Raw genomic sequence first — 16510 nt, forward strand, 5'->3', positions numbered from 1 at the left:
TCACCTCGGGCCCCCCCTGCCTCTAACCTTCTTGATATGGCAGGTAGTGATTTTTTTTTTTTTTCATTTTCAGTCAGCTTTTTTTGTACTTGTTGTGAAAAGCTTCACTATAGATATGGAATATCGTTTTAAAACTAAAAATTTATTTGGGCTACTTTCACTTTGTATAAACTGGGAGCTCTACCTACTACTACACTTAGTACTATCTGTATCAGGATTGCACATTGCTAACCACTGTTCTGATTTGCTTTCTTTAAAGTTGTACTGGACAAAACTGTCTGCTACAATTATTTCTAATGCTAAGAAGGTCTTTTCTCTCTGTTCTTATCACACTCTTGCCTCCAGTTCCTTCAATGAAAAAGGTAGGTATAGCTTTTAGGAGGAAAGGGACACATTTTGGGCTGAGGGCTACCTCAAAATATCTTCCAAAATTACTAATACTATGTTGTTATTATTAGCAGAAGAAGAAAAAAAGGGAGAAGTTGGAGGAGGAGAAAGAGAAGAAAAAGAAGGATGAAACAGTGATGCAGTGGTTGCCAAATGTTTATATTATGTGCCTACTAGTAAATATTCTGCTAGAATTTTACTGGCTAAGGTTAACCATTTCAAGTCCAAATTTCTGAGCAGAGCAAAAAGGAGGCAGAAGATATGGCCCCTGTGTCTAAGAAGCTTACAAACAAATCTATTCAGTACAGCAAATGATGATTTGTTCCTTACAGCACAAACACAAAATGTCTGTAAAGTAATTGGGACATCTGTCAGCCTGAACTCAATGGAATTATCTATTTTTTTACCCCAAGTTTATGAATATAGGCAGGATGCTAATTAAAGTTGTTTATTTATGATAAAAACATTTCAAAAGAACCAAACAGCAGCAAATCAGTTGCATGAATATTTTATACTTCTTTAATATTTAGTATTGAAACTTGAAAAAGCAAGATTAGTTTCATTACTTTGTCTTCTGTGGACATGGATTAATTTACCTGGTCATGACAAATATGTATCTGAATATCATTTATAAATCTCAGTTATTAATTATTCTTTAAAACTAAGTACTAATTCATCTGAATGTGTGAGAATTAAAGTGAGAGAAATATGATTGTGACAAAATGTTCTCAACATGGGGAAATATGTTGCTTTTTTATGATAATAAATAAGTATAGAATAATAAATATAAAATAACTCACAAATTATTATGTCTGATTTAAACACTGGCATGATTTTATGAGATTATATCTTCTTCAGTTAGAAAACACGATTTCAAGCTCCTTGAAGTCAGGAAACATATCATTTTTAACTCCTAATCTCCCATATTAAATATCTAAATTCTTTTGACACGTGGAGTAAGGTGTATTTCTTATTTCAGTCAGAATTGTAATTAAGTATTCATGCATTTACTGAGTTATATAACAATTCACACTACTAATTACCCCACAAGCATCTTGAATAAAGACTCTAGGAAAAGATGAGGTATCAATTAAATCATTAAGTGCAGCTTTCAGGTGTAGTTAAGATCAAGTATATATGATCTGTAACTTTTTTTTTAACACAATCCCACAAATAGTTGCTTCGATGAAAATATTTTACTTATAAAAAGTAGATATGGACCAGCAGATGGCATAATGGCTATGTCGCTGGACTCCCACGTAGTAGACTGTGGTTCGAGCCCTGGACTCGGTGGCTTTAACTCACTCCAGACATGTATGCGTGCATGCCCAAGATTCTAAGAGAATAGAGGAGAAGAGATTGCAGCGTGGCAATCCCCTGGGGGGTGATTTTTCACTTTTTCTGTCTCTCTGTCTCTCTCTTTCTGGCAAGTGCACGTTCCCTATAGCAAAAAAAAAAAAAAAAAAAAAAAAACGTAGATATGCTCTTTCCTTGGTCCAGGGTCTTTTTAGGTCCTGGGTTAAAAGTCATGACTTACTAGTCATGTTTTCCTTTGAATCCCAGCTGTCCTTAGATAATTATTCACATGAATTGTGCTCTGGGCAGATTGTAAACATCCTAAGACCATAACCACATCTCTTTTGTTTATGGCTCTATCCTCAGGGCCAATTACAGGGCCCAACACTTTGTGAGGATCAAAAAATATCTGTTGAATGAATAAAAACAGGGATAAAACAAATTTTTGCCTATGTAAATAACAAGGAGCTGATTTCTGTGAATTTTCATGTATTCTATAAAGAATTCCAAGAAAGTATTCAAAATATAACAACTCAAAGACCAGAAACAACTATGCAGTGTGATCTCATTTTGGTAAAAATTATTCATAAGTATAAAGTGGTAAAATAGTTCAAGATGTATCTCTATATTGTAGGATTATAATTTTCTGCTTATCAATCTGAAATTGCTTATACTTTTTTCCATTTTAAATCTAATCTTTGTATTTATTGGGTAATATGTGCATAATATTTTTATATGTACATAATACTTTAAAGAGTTAGATAGCATTTATAATCTTATAGAGGAGAAATAGCAATCCAGGGACAACCGTTTTCAATTCTTTTATTTAAGTATAAATTATGTAACTACATAATTCCAAGTTACTTGCTCGTACATCTATTTCATTATTTTCAATTTTAGAAATTGTTATTGAATGTCCTCTTTGTCTAGAAACAGTATACAAGTCCTCCTTTCAGAAAGAAAAATATCAAATCAGAAATGTGACTTTTTAAGAGCACTTCAGCTTTAGTCCTGGACCTTAACTGTTCCATTTTCTGTTAATTAAAAAACTAAATTTATAGTCCATAAATTAAGCTAATGTCATTGAAAGGGTTAGAAATGGCATGAAATAAGTCAGCACTATCAAAGTTAAATCTGACTTCTCTTTTCCATGGAATAAATGAGAATTTCCTCACATTAGTTATATATACAAAGGATCATCCAAGTTTATAGAAAATGTATATTATTTTTTTAAATGTATGATGGTTTTCAAAATGCTCTTGCACCAAGTGAACTTTAATTCTGTTTTACCATAAATTTTTTGAAGTTTACATGCATGCTTTGTAAAAGGATTATTTTAAAATTGTTTAACTTCTGAAACATAACATCTCATTTCAGGTGGAGGTCAGAATTACTGAAAAGCTTTAGAAAACTGAGCAGAGTCAAAATGTGACTAGGGTAGGAGACAGTGATAATTTACAAATTGTACTTAGAGTTAGTCAACTATAAAGTGAACCGAAAATCAAATCACTTCCTTTCTACTTTCTCATATTTTAAAGTATTTGTTTATTTTTCCTACAAAAATATCGGTATAAAAAATATATCGGTATAGTCTTTGTTTATTTGTGTGTTTGTTGCCAGAGGGCACATATGTTTGCTGGAGAGACAGGGAAATCATTCTCTGATGGGGCATGATCACATTGCAGTCCTTGTACCTGTACTTCATCTTTTCAGGATCTGGAATAATCACACACATGGGCTCAGTGTGTTTTCCAATCCACAACAGTAGGAATTCAAACTGTAGTCAGCCATGTGGGATCTGCCTCCTCAAACCCTGCACTGCAAGACTAGCCCAGAATAGGGCTTTAAGTATAGTACAATTGTCTTTTTTTACCCATATTTTTACTTTATTATTACATTCTACTTCTTTCCTCAAGTTCACCAATACAATTTTAAAATACCTCTAAATTTAATGAAATATATCAGGCAATTACTTGAAAGAACTTTCTTGGATCTCTGTTTTCCACTATCCCCAGCTGATGTTGTTCCTCTTGGCCAAAACAGAGCTGTTATCCTTAATATTATTTTTATAATTATTGTGGAACCATTCTCCTTTTTTTTTTGAGATTCTTGTTTTCTGAAGTTTTTGTCTTCTCTGTGAATTTATTACCTTATTTTAATTTACCAAAATAGGATACATAAGAAGAACCTTTAAGATTTAGCTGGCTATATCTTCATTTCCTTTATCACACTTGGTTGACAACTTGCTTACAAAAGTATTGGTTGGATATTATCTTCAATGAGATTTTTAAATGCAGTGTTTCATTCCAAGTTCCAATGTAGAGTTGAAATATCAGTAGTATTAAATTGTTTTGAAATTCTTTACATGTTACTTGGTCTTGTAGTGGTGATAGTATCAATTATTTCTCTAAAGAAGCTTTTAAAATAATCTATTTATATCTTGTGTTTTGCTTATATTATGATGTAAATTTGTGTGGCCAACTTTTTATTTAATATTTGCTGCAAACATGTGATCTGGGAATAACTGACTTTGGGATGGTGAAATTTTCTTGTATTATATTTTGACATTCTTCTTCCCTCAGTCTTCTATTTCAAACATTCTCCTATAATTTTTAGGAATTTCTATTAGAAATTGGACCTTTAGGTGATACCTCTAGTTTTTTTTCCATATTTTACCTCTCATTATTTAATTCAACTTGCTATACTTTTTCAACATTACCTTTAATCTATCTATTCCATTTTTTACTTGAGATATATTGCAATGACTGTTTCTTCTGAGATCATTTTTTTTTGTTCAGCTTTGTGTTTGTTTTCTTTGATGTCTTTCTTGTAAAAATATTGTTTAACGTATGATGATCACTAGATCCTGCTTATAACTGAGAATGAACCTTAAGGGTAAGACATGAAAAAGCTGTTGTGGAGGCCAGGTGAAAGTACAGTATTAAAGTAACTGAACCCCTCTCTTTCTCCTTCTTTTATGAAAGAAATAAAATTTAAAATTAGAAAGGAATGAATGAATGAATGAATGAACAAAGCTGGCTAGCAGGTGGTATGGTGGTTAAGGTAGCTGGATACCAAATGGCAATGTGGTCCTAGACCCAGCAGCCTGAGAGACATGCTGGGTGTATTTGTATGCTCATGTGCCCTAAGTCCCAAAAGGAGATGGAAGAAGGGATTGCAGCATGCTGACCCCCTCAGGGGATGCTTTCTTACTTTCTTTCTCTCTGTCCTCACTAGCAAGCATGTACATTGTCTGGAAAAAAAAATTAAAAACAAAGAATGTTACTGTGGGTTTCTGTATATCTTGGTGTATGCTTGGCCAACAGATTTCCATCATAGGGTGAGGAGCACTGAGCACAAATTGTCACAATCTCCTGGTATTTTCTGTCACTCTGGCCTCTTTCCCCAGAGAACAACCTTCTATCTCCTATGTGAGTTGGGGTGGTGGCAGAAGGTATTAACATGATGAACGACAGTTTACTGGTGACAGCATATGTGAAACTGGACACATCACTGTTCATTATTTAGATTTTCAGTTAATTTTGTTTCCAATAATGAATTACTCCATTTGTTATTTATCTTTGCCTGATGTTCCAGGAGCCTCTGTGATTAACCAAAAAAAAAATGATCATTCTTTCTTCCATCAAGTTGAAGGAGGAGCTGCTGCCTAGCTTCAGCAGAAAAAGATTTGGACACCTATGTGTTCTTTGTATGAATTTGCATCTAATTTTTCACTACTTGGACCATTCTTCAATCGTGACTTTAGCATGGTATAGTTTTGTTATTTCTTCAGTCCTTTCATGGTTCTGTATAGTAAATCATCTTGTATCTTCCTGGCTTTTCACAGGTGACTTGTAGGCATTTTGTTTTCAATACTCCCTGCTCTGTTTTGGTTTTATTTTACTCTATTTCCCCATGTACCAAATGTTAAGGGCACCTCTCATCTAAGAAATACTTCTCTTTTATACTTATATATTCATTTGTGTTTGTTTTCTTTGGTCGATCAGAAGGGAACAGACAAAATATGTACACTTAATCTACTGTGTATTGCTAGAATGTATGCCTTCTCTGTTCTATAACTATCACCAAAGCCAGTAGCTATTAAGAAAAGATTCTCATCCCAGAGTTGTGGCACAGTCAGTAGTATACTGAATTGGAAGACACATGGCTGCTTGTGGGTTGGGATTTCTGTCCCAATCAAACTGCAACACACCAGCTGTGTGAACACATGTGCCCAAGACGTTGATGAGCCGAATGGCTAGGGAAAGGGGATCAGGATGTAATAGGAGCCTGTCAAGGATCTCTTTCTCGTGCACAAACTATAATAAATATTCTTCTATTAAGAACAGAAAAACTCCTAAAATGCAAAAAGAGGGGCAAGCAGGTGGCATGGTGGTAAAGCAACTGGACTCCCACATGGCTGACCACAGTTTCAGCTAAAAAAATCATGAAAATCATGCTAGGTGTAGTTTTATGTGTGCCCAAAATCCCAAGAAGAGAATCAAGAAGGGATTTGGGGTAGACATCTTCCCTTGGGTTGTGATTTTTTTTTCACTTTCCCTCACTCTGTCTCTTTTTCCAATGAGCACATGCACCCTATGGTAAAAACCAAAAGAAAGAAAGAGGAAGGAGGAAGGAGGAAGGAGGAAGGAGGGAAGGAAAGAAGGGAACGAACGAACGAACGAACGAAAGAAAGAAAGAAAGAAAGAAAGGAAAAAAAAGGTTAATTAAAATAACTTGAGTAGGTTTTACACAACCTGGAAGAGGTGGATGCTTTCACACTACTGATTCTAATTATATGTTAATTGATTCAAATCATTAATAGCATACTGTACATTTGTAAGTAGATTTACATTTTAACTTATATTTCCATATGTATCATTTTATATATATATATATGTGTGTGTGTATATATATATATATATATGTATACATATATATGTACATACATTACTTTCCATTTCTGAGATTTTGAGCATGTAGTCACACCTGCCAGGAGTGTTCCTTAAATTGCTGGGTCTGGGACTTGAACTCTATGGTCAATCATATGAGATTTGGCTGCCTTAACCACCAGGACATGGAGCCTTCCCCACATTTGATACTTTGAATTGCCTGTTTTGTTTGTCTTTCTAACAGCTATTGTACTTTGTTCCTTCTTTTCTCATCTCATTGAATGTCAATTTATTTCAATATAATCATGACATGTGGTTCCTGAACAGTCCCAGCAAGTGAATAATGATGGGTAATCTAAGCAAACCATGGTTCCTCTCTCCAGTGAACGTGCTACTTATACGTATGTGCTGCAAACCTGCTGAATGAAAAGAGAGCAAATATTCTGGAGACTTCTACAGCATAAACTCTCTTTCTCTCTCTCTTATAAATAAAATAGGATAGAATAACATAATCTTTCTTGCCTTTGGCTCTTGTTAAATAGAATCAACAATAGTTGATGCTGTGACTTCCATCTTGAAATCATGAGAAAACCAATTTACAAAGACCCTGACTAGTAGTCTAGATACCAGTACACTACTAAATCTGTGACCTCTGGAACCATTTACTACCAGATTAATTTTTATATGAAATAATAAGTGCCTATAGTTCTAAAGCCAAAACAAACATTTCTTTTATTAGTTTTTAATTTTTTTTTGAGAGGTTTTTGCTACAGGGAATGTGCATTTCCCAAAAAGACAAAAAAAGACAGAGAGACAGAAAGCAAGAAATCATCTCCCAAGCGGGGATGGCCACGTCACAATCCCTTCTCCTCCATTCACTTCTTGGGATCTTGGGCACACACGCACACGTGCCCAGCATGAGTTTAAGCCACTGGGTCCAGGACTGGAAGCACGGTTGACTACATAGGAGTCCAGCAACATAGCCATTAGGCTAACTGCTGGTCCCCAAAACAAACATTTTATTATTTGAGACCAATAATGCCTACCTATAAACTGAGAAGCCCTAATAATATGAAAATCAATACTAATTCAAAAATAAGTTGCTTTTTGTCATCTCAGTTTGAATCTGAGTCTATTTAACTTGATTTATATGCTGAGTTGAAAATAATGGGCATAGAAGTTTTTCTGATGTGTCTTAGTTATGGTTACTAACACTTGATAAAGAGCAATACTGGCTTCCTTTAGTATTGGAATAAAGAGAAAAAGAAATGAGGTAGTTTAGTGAAAAGTATTTTTCTCTACTAATAAACACTACCTCTACTATTGCTATTTTTAAAAATAGAATGAAAAACTCCCTTGCCTTAGCTAACACCTAGCAACCAGTCAAATGCCAGATGCCAATTGTTATGGGGTGATCGTTGTCATGGCTTTACTTAATTAGCCGTGTTTATCTTATTAATCTTCATAGCATGCCTGAATCCTGAGAAAGTTCTATCACTATGAAGAGGTGTTGAATTGTTTAGCTGACTCTATGAACTGATGAGTGTCGTGGGTGGGAACAGAATGGAAAAAGTGAAGTATTCCCAGCTCTAAACTGCTTGAAACAAGACACCACTCTGTGTGCCAGGTGCACATCAGAAATGTCTGAAGAAGTTCTTAATGCCCTACAGACTCAGTGGAACATTTAGAAAATCAGGCTTCTTAATGAGACATAATCTTATTATTCTATTCATCCTTTTAACAACAGCTTTTGGCTTTGAACACTTTGCAAGATAATAAGTATGTGTTGTTGCAGTTCTGGAGGTTCAATTTTATATGACATTGGCTGTCACTAAGAATCACGTCACCGCATTAACCTATACCCAGTAAGACACACAATAGGGATGAGATGTTTGTATTTCAGCTCTACAGAAGCTTTCCAGAAGTGTTTTTTATAGAATGATAAATATCCTAATTTATGTTCCCTTCTCACGGGAGACAATTTTCATGCAAACAAAGATCTTCCAAGAAGGTAGATAGGTAGCTAACACATTATAACTATAGTTGCATCATTCACTCATCATTAAAAAAAAATCCATTCAGGAATATAACTTAAAAATCTTGTCCAAACTTATAGATTGCCTATCTAGAGTCTGGTAGGGAGAGAAAATATCTTTCTTTTGATAAACCTATAGCCTGATGGAAAGGGTTGCCTATCTCCTGCTTGCCTATCTCTGTAGAGTCCCTCCATCAGCCGGTAGCCATAGAGAACACATCAAAAGCATGAAATTTTCCAACTTTGAGGGCTGTTGATTCACACTAATTACTGTGTCTTTCACCATGCAAAAACTTCTTAATATTTTTGTAAACTATGTGCCAGATAAGGGACCGATAACCATAATACATAAGAACTCAAGCAGCTGCCCGAAAAAAATGATTAACCCTATTAAAAGATGGGAGAATAAGTGGAAAAAACCATTCTCTCTTAAAAAAAATGAATAGCCAAAAGGCATATGAAAAAATGCTAAACCTTCCTCATTGTAAGGGAGATGCAGATCAAAACCACAATGAGATATCATCTAACCCCAGTCAGAATGAATAAAATTTTTAAAAAATGATAAGTGCTGGCAGGGATGCAGTGATAGCGGAACCCTCCTACACTGCTGGTGGGAATGTAAATTGATCCAGCCACAGTAGAGAACAATATGGAGATTCCTCAAAGATCTACAAATAGAACTACCATACAATCCAGCAATCCCACTCCTTGGTATCTACCCAAAGGACTAAAGAATTCACAACTGGAAAAGTGATTGCACAGTGATGTTTATTGCAGCATTATTCACAATTGCTAAGACATGGAACCAGCCGAAATGCCTACGAACAGATGAATGAATTGAAAAAGTATGGCACATATACTCCATGGAATACTAGTCAGTCATAAAAAACAAGAACCTGGTTTTTGACAGATAGTGGGTGAATATGGAAGATTTACTGCTGCATAAATTAAGCGAGGCTATGAAGGAGAGACATTTTATGTCTCCACTTAATATATAACGGGTGTCCACACTGTATGGCCAAAGTTGAATGTCTAAAGGTTTTAGAAACTTAGTGAATGATTGTAAATACCAGATACAGTGTGGGAAGAAAGCAGGTGAAGGAGTAGAGTCTGAGGAAGGACATTAAGGAGAAAAATAGAGGTAAGCCATTTATGGGACAAAGAAATGGCTTATTATCTATTGAAGATAATTTTGTAGTAGTGTCAACTGGACTGGTGAGAAATGTACACATGTAGGAATATTCACTTTGTAAGCTAAGTAACATGTGATTGAATGTATAAAAGAAATTGAAATAAAGAGAAATAAAAAAAATTTTAAAGCATGGGATCATAAAAATGATGATGTTTGAGCTATAGAAAATCCTTAACGGTCTAACTGGATGACAACTATATCCTTAAGACTTCCTTCTCCACTTTTTCTCACATTTATGCCTATCTGACTTACCTGCTCATCTGTGGAATATTTATGGCTCAGTTACTAGGTACTCAGTCTTAAGTACCCAGGCTAAAACGTAGGCAGGATCTTGCCAAGCCCATACTTTGAGAGCTGACAACCTAAAAACCATCGTACTGCCTAAATAACTAATTGCAGATGTGGTAAGTGTTTTGAAAGAAGTGAGGCTATTACCAGACCATTTTATAATGTGACACCGGGAAGGCTTCCCAGAGGAAGCAAATTAAACCAGACCTTGAAATTAAAGGTAGAGACTCCCAGAGTACTTGCTTATGTTGGTAACCCACCCTGTCGCTTAATGTCACTGACTAAATACCCTGAACTATTGTGCAGATCATAGTGACCGAGATGGTCTTAATGATCTCTTCAGTTTGACAAAACTTTAGACAGGTTTAGTCCTGACTATAGGCCCCAACCTCTATTTTCTTATATCATTTCTGTCCCTTGAGATATAGATCTTCTAGTAACTTGAGAGTTTTAACGGGAAAATCTCTCTCAAAAGCTTAGGAGCCATGTCTTGCAAAGGTGAGAGAGTAGGGACTGAACTTCTGTAAGGACCAATCAGCAAAACCATATGGCCCAATCACATTGCCCAACCTTGCTCTGATGTCCTCCAGGCCTCTTACACTAACTCACCCTGGTGCTTAAAACTTTTGCCTGAGTTGAGTTCATTCTCTCTCCCTTATTACATTGGTCTTACTTCTACTGCAAGAGTCTGGAACAAAATCATCCTCTCCTATTTAACTTTATTCAGTGCAATTTTTGGTTTTCTGACCTTAGCAATCATGGGTTGCAATGAGAGGACTATACTTAACATTCTAAGACCAAGGTTCATGTCATGTGAACAGAATAAAACTGCTAAATATGTCTCATCCTCAATTTGTTCAACTATATGAGACATATTAAAAAATTCTACATTATGTCATCAACAGCATTCAATATGTTGTAAAAATCCTCTTGCTAACTTATATACATAACACATGGGAATTTTATCCTGCCTCTAACAACTCTTACGAATTCCCTTCTCCTCCATTCTCCTCTTGGGATCTTGGGCACACATACACATGCACCCGGCGTGAGTGTTAAGCCACCGGGTCCGGGACACAAAGCGTGGTCGCCAACATGGGAGTCCAGCAACATAGCCGTTATGCTAACTGCTGGTCCCCTAATATGACCAAGAGGAATGGGCCTAATGGTTGGGCATGTGGGCTCTGGAATCATAACTTCTTCACCTACTTGTGTTTCTGTAGCAGAATACCACGGACTGGGCAGTTTATAAAGAAACTAAACTTATTTGGCTTACAGTAGTAGAGACTGTAAAGTCCAGGGACCTGGCACTAGCATCTGCTCTGAATTTTATGAGGGCTTTCTCGCTATGTCACGTTATGACAGAAGAGGAAAAGGCAAGTGTGTGTGAGAAATGGGACCAAGGGAACTGAATTTCCTCCTCTTCATCTGGAATTTACTTCCTCAATTAAAGCATTAATCCATTCATAAGAGCAGAGCCCTCACAACCTAATCATTTCTTAAAGGTCCCACTTTTCTACAAAGTTGCATTGGAAATTAAGTTTCCAGTAAGTATCCTAAAGGGGACAGATTCCAACTACAGCACCTTTCTTTGCCTCAGTTTCTCCAACTATGCAATGAGGGCAATAGAACTTCCTAGGGTTATGGATAATTAAAGATGTCCAATGAGTGAGGAAAATAGAACTTCCTAGGGTTATGGGTAATTAAAGATGTCCAATGAGTGAGGATAATAGAACTTCCTAGGGTTATGGGTAATTAAAGATGCCAAATGAGTGCTTACAACCATCTCTGGACATGGGCAAAAGAAAGAACTAAAATTATTAAATTATTATATGTACTACAGGTTTACAAGTATAATTAGGTCTTTGCTCTGCTTAAAGGCCTCTGGTGGCTTCCTAGTGATCTTGGTTTAAAACCCAAAGCTTTAATATTACCTAAAAGATTATGACAAATACCTCAGCCTTGTCTTAAGGCAGCCTCCCTGCCATACTATTTTTCAGTCCAAATGATACTTTTTGAAATAATTCCATTAAGCTGTAATTCATCTACAATAAACTGTACATACTTAAAATGTATAATTTGATTATTCTGAAATATTTATACACTCATAAAGCCACCAAATGATATTATTTTATGTATTCTATTATTTATAGAGTATAATTCCTCAGATAATGCCTTTTAATTAACCTTGATGTCTTTTCTTCATTTTTTATCAACAATAGAAAGTATATCATATGTGCATGAGAGAGAGAAAGGCAGAGAGAGGTAGAAAGAAAACTCCCTTGACAGAGTCTCATTTTACTCCTAATTCCTTTCCCTAGCCCTCCATCTCCTAAGGTTCCTGGGTGCCCACGTGTATGTTCTGTGCGCTTTCAGGCTGACCTGGTATTCAAACCCTGGTGGCCATATGGTGTCCAGCACTGCAGGGCACTAGCATTACTGCTATGCCACATTGGCTGAGCCTGTTTTCCCTATTGCTTTTCCCCTACCTGAATCAAATCTTCAGCAGTGTCCTGATCAATTCACATATCACTTCTTCAGGGAACCATTACCTAACATCCTAGACTTAACCATCTAGTCGTGTCATTCCCCAAACATTTCATTCACGTGATTTCTCAGAGTGGTGACTCACGTACCTAATACAACACATCTGTTTCATTCTCCCATACTTGTCTGAAAACCACATGGTGAATACTGTATTTTTAGAACTGAACACATCACCTTTTAGCACTTAATTGGGAAGGCAGTTTGTGTGAGTCTAATATTTTCCTAATAGCTTTGTGATGTTTTTATCTTGCAAAGGGATTTTTGGTTTTGTTTCTAAAGTTTATTTCATTTCTTCTATGAAAGAGAGAGTAGAAGGAGAGAGAGAGAAGTAACTCCTAATAGGATCTTTATGCTGTGATCTACCCCCAGTTCCAGCCAGTCTAAATCATGATTACACAAGCACGTGCCTGGTGTTCACAGCAGGGCCTCCAGACACAAACCCAGGACTGTGCCATGTGAATCGAGCACCACAGATCTCTGCATAACTGTGGTGCCGCTGCTGTCATACCCAAGGTTCCTAATTTTCATAAAATAAGTCAACTTTACCTTCGATGATACATTGATCTCCATAAGTCAGGCTCTTCCCAATGTACCTTTTCAGAGCCTTATTTGAAAGGGTTTTGACATTGCCTTCCAAGATAGAACTTGGGTCATAGGAGAAAGGATTCTGCCCAGCACTCCCCACTGCTATGGCCAATAGTCTGATTTGCCCAAGGACTGAGCAATTTCCTGAGAGAATGAAGACTTCAGTGTTAAAACGAAAACAGTTCCAGTGGAACTGGGAGGAGTTGGTCACCCTATTCCCCACCCAAATTCTCCCAGAGGCTGGAGCTTCTGTCTCAGCTGTTTTCTAGTTTCAGCAACCTTGTTTTCAGGAAGGGATTGATTGGAGCTGAGAGCAAAGAGAACTCACAATAGAGTCAGATCAGGTTCCTATCTTTCCTGAAGTATATGCATATTCTCTTTAGTCTGGCAAACAGCATATAATAAAAAGTTATTGTTGAAAATGTATATTTTAATATTAGGTAGAAAAACATCTGTTCCAAAATCCAGTACCTCTTGGGAAGTTATCATGCAGCTCAGTATTAACATCACAGACGGCATGTGAAATTCATAAAATGCTGGACAATAAATATTATTTTCTCTACTAGACATAATAGGAGTTTGGGGAAGAAATTTAATGAATAGCTAATAAGCTATCTAAGAATATTTTTGGAAATAACATTTAAAAACCTCCTATCTGGCCCCAAACTTTAATAACTATTTTCTACTTAGTCACTAAACAGGTAGAAACTTTACTATCTTAACTCCAAAATCACTTCACCAATATGGTAAACCTGTCTACCATTAGAATTCTTTCATTCATCTGTTTGCCATACCTTGGACTCATGTCATATTTTTAATCTTTTGGCTTTTTCCAGGCCCAAATGGTATACTCTCTACTCAAGCACTCCCTGAGTCCAATCAACTCTGTGGTCTGGATTTTGTTTTCCTTTCTCAGTTTAGGCCAAAGGCAGATTTAGATTTAGCCATTATGTCCATATGGTTGTAACAGTTGTTGGTAACTACCATCTCTTTTTATTTGTCCTTCATTGCACTGATCATTAAATATTCTCAATGATAATAACAACAATGCCATAGTGACTGAAATTTCACTGTCTCTCTGTATCCTTGTTTCACCATTATATTAATCTGGGATGGCTAAATCACTAAAATAATGTTCAGTAGTATATGAGCAATCTATTAAGCCTTGTTTTCTCTTTGGCTGGGGAGATATACCAATGATAAGTTATTGGGATGGGAATAGGCTGAAGGGAAAATAATTAGAGAAGGAAACAAGGTCAGAAAACTAATCATTATCTTTGTATTTCTTATATCTTGCAATATGTCTAACAAATTATAAGCACTCAAATATTTGCATGAATATATGAATCATTAAACGATGCATGAATAATTAAGACTTGCTCAAGATAACCTTTGTCTCATTCATACTTGTATCTAGAGATCTCCCAGGAATCATATCTAATTATTTCATTGCTTTAGAGAATGCCTCTTTATACAAACTTTTTGGTTCTAATTTTCATTCATATATTAACTGAGGTCACCTCTACTTTGATGTTTAACTACTATTTTTGGATTTCCTTCTACTTCACATCTTGTGAGAAACTTCCAAAAAGCTTTTGCTTACCTGATCTTCTCTCATGATGATTTAATGTTCCAGTTAACTTTCAGCCTCACTATGTTGAAATTTTTCTGCTTCACTATCTCTTCTTTCCCTTTGACTCCTGAATAATCAAGTCTCTTTTTTTTCACTTTATTTTTTACATTCAATCACTGTATATCATTAGTGCATCACAAATGGAGTTACCTATCATGAATACACTATATATTATCCAAAAGATATTACCATACACATTATCATCCACAATTAATTTGCCATTTTTGTGCCCCTTAAATGTTTTGCTTTCTTCTTGTTCCCCTTGATTCACTCCCTCTCACTTTCCCCCTTTCCCCACTCCCCTCCCACACAGTTTCTGCCATAGAGTGCATATATTGGTTTATATTAAGTGGGGACATACAATACCTCTCTTCCCTAGTCTGGCTTGCTTCAATTAGCAGTAAATCTTCCAAATTCATCCACTTTCTATCAAATGCTAGAGTCTCATTGTTGTTTTCTGGCTAAGCACTATTCCATAGTATATATGTGCCACACTTTTTCAATCCATTCATGTGTTTGTGACATTTGGGTTGGTTCCATGTCTTAGCAATTGTTAATAATGCTACAATAAAAATGGATGAAAAACATTTGAACAATTAAATCTTAAAGCTACTAGGTAAGACTACATGGAAGGGGGATTGATCCATAATAACTCAGAATAAGGTGTCAGAGTTGGAGCAGAGCAAGGTGGGTGTCCACCCTAGAGGTAGGTATAAAGAACTGGAATAATGAGAATAGAAGATTGATTATGATCTGGTAATTTGGACAAATAAGTAAATAAACTAGGGACAATAGAAATTAGCTTTCCTACTGTCAAAAGAAGTTGGAAATATAAAAAGGGAAAACATTATAACGTAGTGCTATGGAGTTTAATAGACAAAATCAGCATGAACTCATTGTTTTAATGAATAGATACTTAGATAGGATTGTGTGTATATGTGTGTGTATATACACACATATGCAAAAATTTATGTTTCTATGTGCACTGACAGAGTCTGGGTATAGTGATATCTCAATATAAAGAAGTATTTCTAGTACCAGATGTTGTTTTCTAAGTATTACTACCTTTTTAAAACAATCTAAGGCTCCTTGATATATGACTGATCTTGGGGCCAGCAGGTGACGTAATGGTCAAGGCACTGGATTCCCACATGGTAGACCACACTTCGCATCCCAGGCCCTGCAGCTTGAAACTCACACCAGGTGTGTGTGCATGCATGCCTAAAACCCCAAGGAGAGAATGAAAGAGAGGGGATTGTAGTGTGGCCACCCCCGTGAGGGGCAATTTCTTGCTTTTTGTCTCACTGTATCTCTCTTTCTCTCTGGCAAGTGCATGTGTCTACATCAAAAATTGCTTTAAAAAAAAAACTATAACTGATCTCAAGTCTAGGATAAGAAATATATACAACAATCCTGAAATTTCTTATTGTAACAGAAACTAAAATTTTCAAACTGAGAAGCAGCCTATAACATAAGTCTCTGTGTTTCAAACATCTCAATGATATAAGTCAAGAAAAGAGTGAGAAACTGTCCTAGATTGAAGATGGGCAAAGGTACATGCTAACTAAATGCAAACAGTGATAATGAACTGAATGTTTTGCTGTGAAGGGCATTGTTGAAAACTGGCAAAACTTGGATGAGACTCAGGGGCCACA

The sequence above is a fragment of the Tupaia chinensis genome, unplaced genomic scaffold, assembly GCF_000334495.1.
Source record: "Tupaia chinensis unplaced genomic scaffold, TupChi_1.0 Scaffold145528_1, whole genome shotgun sequence".
Taxonomy (NCBI): domain Eukaryota; kingdom Metazoa; phylum Chordata; class Mammalia; order Scandentia; family Tupaiidae; genus Tupaia; species Tupaia belangeri.